Genomic DNA, 6,000 nt, shown 5'->3' with positions numbered 1-6,000 from the left:
TGAGCACGCATGCGTGTTCGATCAGCGAGACCTAAAAAGACAGCTATTTGGTTTTCTAGTGCACAATTATAATAATACCCGAACCTGCTGAGGTTAGCTGTTTTTTTCTTTAAAGTTTATATGGGCATTACGTTTATTTGGGCATTGTGCAGTCTGCTAGGAAAAGTGGATTATTGATTTATCTGAGACGCATTAATTGACTGTTAGAACCTTGATGTTTAAGAAAGCCGATAATGTTCCAACAATCCTACAAAGCCATTAATTCCTTAAACCTTTCCAATCTTCTGCAATTCAGATGTGTCCTCAATGAATACAGTATAAAAGCAGTCACTGATTAGCCATGTGCACAGAAATGGTTGCCTAACTTTTCAAAGTTGCCATCTGAAGCGCCTAATTTAAAAGAAAAAAATATAGTCTTGTTCCTGGCCAGGAAGTAATACAGTAACCAGAGAACAAATGTTCTCAAATCAACCAAATAAATATAATGTTGTTTACTAAAGCCAGGCATCATATTCAAGGTAATATGAAAGTTAGGCCCCAAATTAGTTTTTCACCTTTGGAAACGCCATTCTGAAGTATTCCATCTATGACAAAAACATACACCTTAAAAGTAGTTCTCCCGTTTGTGTAATTAAATTATCCCATTTATGCAAAGAGAAGGGAGCCACTCGAACAGATACCATCTCAGTTGTCACATGTAAACGTTATATGCATGACAAGGAAGTGTAACTTGTATTAAATTCTCACGTAATAACTGATGCTTTATCAGCACTATATATATTTGCAACTAACCACCTTTAGGGGAGCTTCTCCTGCTTTGAACTTTATTTTGTTCATCTTTTTAGCAAGATAAATGCTTCCTGTAGAGTTTAGTTGGTTGTCATTGAGAGTGTGGTTGGGGCATCACACCTGTGATAATTTTGCCATTGCACAAAATATTGTGAAGCAACATTAACTGTTTTAAATGGTATTACCTCCAACAAATTACTGAATTCACCCTCCTTGGAGACTTAGGGCCTGATGTAGATCTTTGCGGGCGGGTTACGCCATAACAACGGTAACTGATATCCTGTCCGCCGATATATAAATCTTTTAGGATATAAATCTTTTAGGATATAATGGGATTTATATTTCGGCGGAAGGGATATCAGTCACCGTTGTGTCGGAGTAACCCGTCCGCCGAGATCTAAATCCGACCCTCAGTTTGAAGGCTATTCCTCAATGAGGTCATCCAGGCTGCCACTCTTGCATCAGCCTCATCCGACTCCAAGGGTTGAGAGTGTGTTCTACTTTCAGTTGACACAATCTAGTAGTTCATATTAAGCACAGCATGTAACTCAGTTTTAATAATCTGAATGTTGGTCTCTGAACTTTGGTAACTAGTCTTTCTAGGTCTACCAATTCCATGTTAGGCTTCCTTTTATGGAACACTGCTCCTGGTATTCATCCATACTAAAAGGCAAAGTCGAGTGACCACAATATCACTTATTTACAATCATGTCTGCTGTCAACCTTTGTTTAGAGTTTATATGTAAACAAAACAATATAAAGCCCAGACCGAATTAGACAAATAGAGTAACAATTAAACAACAAAATGACACCAAAATGACAAACACGCATTGGCAATGCCAGAGTGTCTGGCTTTACAGGATGGTTGTATAGTAATGTGGAGCTTTACACGTAGATAGCATAGGGATGAAAACATATTTGTGTGTAAGCAAAGAAAGGCAGAATAAGATTGGTGTATGTTAAAAGTTTTGGTGTATGTTGTACTGACATGCCAGACCTAAAAATCCATGTAGGCTAAGACTGCCCTCCTCACATTTGTGCTGCTGGCAGAGAAAAACACCATCCATTATCTTGTTATCCAAAATTCTTTACTAGCTTTACAATGTGATGTTCCTGCCCCTGACAGTTCAAGCCCAGGCAGCTGGATAAACAAAATAATCACAGCTGTGTGGATGGCAAGTACTTTTTTGTGGAAGCACATCACTTCTGCCCAATCAAAGCATATACTCCTAGCTCCCAGGATGTGGGCAGAGCCGAAGCATATCCCCTGGTGATTCTCACATAATGGTCTGCTGACAGCTGCTCTGTCAAGCCAGACCATAAAAATCAGGGAAACAAAATATACAAATGTTTAAAATGCACCAATGATAGTCAATGGTCGTGGGAGACTGGACCTAGGCGCAATTTGACGCTGACCATAATGGAGCACGGTTCAGATTTAACCTCTTGACTTCGTTTTTTAAGTCCCAATCCACCACAGGATTGGCACTCATAGGATGTCAGACACAGGCCAATAGCATGATCCGGCCCAGGTCCAGTTACAACTTGGCGGCAAGGCACTTCCAGGAAATGCATCTTGCAGTTTGTTGTCTCGTTGTAGCCATACAGGATGTAAGCCCACTGATCCTTGGAGTTCGCATCTTTCTCCTGGGTTCAAGAGGGAGCAGGTCCAATCCTTTAGAGCTTCTTTCAGGTCACAGACAGCAGGTCCAGTCCTATTCTTTTCTTACGCAGGTCCAGAGAGTGTTCTGAAATGGATGCCACATTTTTGCCTGGCACTAGCTAGACGGTCAGAATTACTCCTGGCTCCTCCCTGACCAAAGGGATAAAAGTTCCAAGGCCCTGATCTACCTTCTGTGCAGTTGTTCCTGTTTGCCTTAGTGCAAACAGGCCCAAAATGCAATGTGTTAAGGCAAATCCAATATGGTGAAGCTCAACTTGGGCTCTAAGGCTGGGGGTATAAGTGGGTAGTGCTCTTATGGCAATTGTAGTGTTCTCCCACATCTAACACTAAAATGACGCACCTCATTGGAGTCTTTCTGGCGCTAGCTGCAAACGGAACTGCCACTATTTTTAAATATTTGGAAAACGTAGCTAAGTACTGTGTTCCTATTTTTAATTTTTTCACTGTGTCACATATTGTTTGTTGCCGCTCGCTCCCCGGTCCACCACGGGTACGCCCGCTTGTTGTGGAGGGAGCGGCGGTATTGGCTGTCACAGGAGGAGGCGGGGGAGCCAGAGTGACGTCGTCAGCATCAGCTGATTGACAACCTTAAATCCATGCCCCTCTCTTCGCACAGCGGACGCGCTCAGCGGGCGCGCCAAAGGCAAGCCCATCTGCATCTGTCCGCGCCTGATTGGGCCCAGGGGCCACAACCCCTGCCCCTTTTGGCAGAAATTTTAGGAAATTCTCACCCGAATTCCTACTAGAACTGCAAATCAGACCTAATGTCGACTGCACTATCTTTAAACCGGGCAGCCTCACTCTTCCCTGCTCCTGTTGCAACTTTACTTGCTCCTCTCTCTCAGGCAAGAAACAGGCCCCTAAAACAGCCACGAATCTAAATCCTAAATATCCACCTATAACTGGGGGTAAAAGAAGGACAGACCGGCGTACAGAGTTTCCTTTTTTTACATTAAATTGTAGATCCTTAGCTAAACACAAAGAGGATATCTTTGACTTGCTTCACAACCCGCAATGCCAACCAGATGCCATTTTTCTCACTGAGACCTGGCTACATGAATGCTCAGTGCCTGATATTGCAACAGCCCTTCCTATTGGCTACTTAATCGTTAGGAAAGATCGAAAAGATAGATCAGGGGGAGGCATTGCAATAATTTTTAAAAATGAATATTCCTGTAAATGGGAAGATAGTAGCTTTGAAGGCTGTGAAGCCGGCCTTTTTAAGCTCCTTCTTACACCCAAGTTTACGCTCACTGGCCTCCTAGTTTACCGGCATCCTGGCCCAGCTGGCCACTGGGCAACTAACTTTCCAGAAGCTATCACCCCTTTTTTGCTTCAAGTCACTAATTTCACGGTTGTAGGAGATCTTAATGTTCACTTCAATGATGGTGCCTTTAAAATTGGCTCCACTTTTATTAATGACCTAGAAGCTTTAAACCTGCGCCTGTGTAACTCGGGCCCTACTCATAGGGCTGGCCATCTGCTTGACCCTGTTTTTTCTAATCTATCCAACATCCTATGTCAGACAGCTCTTCCACTAACTTGGTCGGACCATTTTTTGGTAGAATTTAATGTATCACTTGATGCCAGATCGAATGACTTTTCTAATTCATTATTTAGCCGGTAACACAGAAACTGGAAAAAACTGAACATCGATTCCCTGAATCACCAGTTGGCATCAACAATACCTGACATTCCTTCTTTGGGTATATCAGATGCCAATACCATCCATAAATGGATCATGGACTCCGTAATTGTCTGTCTCCCTACAACCTCCAAGAAATTAAATTACCATTGTCCGCCTACCCCTTGGTTCACGGAAATTCTAAAATTGGAAAAAACTAAGTGTTAAGCCCTTGAGAGACAGTGGCGTAAGGATTACGCCTCAGAAGCCAGGACTACTTATAAAATGGCTAAAAGAAATTACAATTCTCTCTGTAAAAGCGCACATGCACAGTACGTTAATAACACCATACTATTCGCCCAGAACAATGCCAAAGTATTGTTTAAACTTGTGGGTGAGCTCTCGGGAGCCTCCTGCCAGCAATCTCCCCAGGCACTTAATGAAACTCAATGTGACACTATAGCTAAATTTTTCATTGAGAAGGTGGAAAAAATGTACACTGAATTATCAACTAATATGGGGGAACTTAAAAAGCACACCACATCCTGTAGTTTTGAAGATAAGAAAGCAGAGGCCACATCTGATCATGCGTCCGGCCATAAAATCATGAATTGGCAACTGCTTGACTTGACGTCTTTTTTTGATATTTTGAATGGTCTCAAATCAGGCTCCCGAACGATCCACTACCAGTTCAGATCCTTCAAAAAATACAGCACAGTTCTCTACAGCCCATGATGGAACTACTCAATGCCTCATTGAAAGAGGCTGTCCTGCCGGCAGAGTGGAAACATGCAATGGTAGTCCCCTTGCTGAAAAAACCCAATGATGATCCAGCTGAACCGTCCAACTTTCGGACGATCGCTCGTCTCCCTGTTTTTTCTAAAATATTAGAAAAACATGTGAACCAACAGCTAGTTCAATTTGTCGAAGCCAACGAGATTTTACACGTATCTCAATCTGGTTTTACAGCCAAGTACTTGACAGAAACCACTCTTCTTGGGGTTACCGAAACCATCCGTCGATTACTTGATAAAGGAGAAACGGCTGCACTTTTTCTGTTGGACTTAAGTGCCGCCTTTGGCACGGTGTCTCACCGTACTCTTCTTAAAGTTTTACAATCACGTGGCATTGCTGGCCTGGCGCTGGAATGGATTGAGAACTTTCTTACTGGAAGAACCTTCCAGGTATTTTCCACCTCAGCCTGTTCCAAGATCTATGAATCTTCTTTTGGTGTACCACAGGGCTCAATACTGAGCCCTGTATTATTCAATCTTTATGTCAGCCCATTGGCCAACATAGCGGAGAAAGCTGGGTTGTCTATCTTTTCGTACGCGGACGACACCCAACTTCTCTTCTCCCTATCTGCCAATAAGACCTCTAAAACCTCCTCTCTACAGACTGGGCTACTGAAAATAGCCAATTGGATGCATAACAATTGGCTGAAATTAAATAGTGAAAAAACAGGAGTCCTGATAATAGGAAAAGATAAAGGCATGTGGGTCCCATGCCATAGGCCCCCATAAATGAGTCCAGTTCCCCAGCCTGTTCAATCCGCCCGTAATCTGGGTTTAATGATTGACGACCAACTTTCCATGAGGCAACAGACAACTAAAACTGCTTCTATGTGCTTTGTCATTTTGAGGTGGCTTAAGAAGATATTATGGATGCTGCCAAGTGCGACCCAGAGAACAGTAATCCAAGCACTGATAGTCTCGAGACTGGACTATGGCAATATCCTGTTCCTAGGTGCTAACAAAGCAATAATCCGGAGATTACAGACTGTACAGAATGCCGCGGCGAGACTGCATTGTCACATCCCGAAAACATCATCCACCACAGGCACCCTCCGGGACCTCCATTGGCTGAGAATTGAAAACTGAACTAAATCTGTCCGTATGGGGGG

This window comes from Lissotriton helveticus, chromosome 7 (assembly GCF_964261635.1).
Source record: "Lissotriton helveticus chromosome 7, aLisHel1.1, whole genome shotgun sequence".
Classification (NCBI taxonomy): Eukaryota; Metazoa; Chordata; class Amphibia; order Caudata; family Salamandridae; genus Lissotriton; species Lissotriton helveticus.
This window is presented reverse-complemented; position numbering follows the sequence as displayed.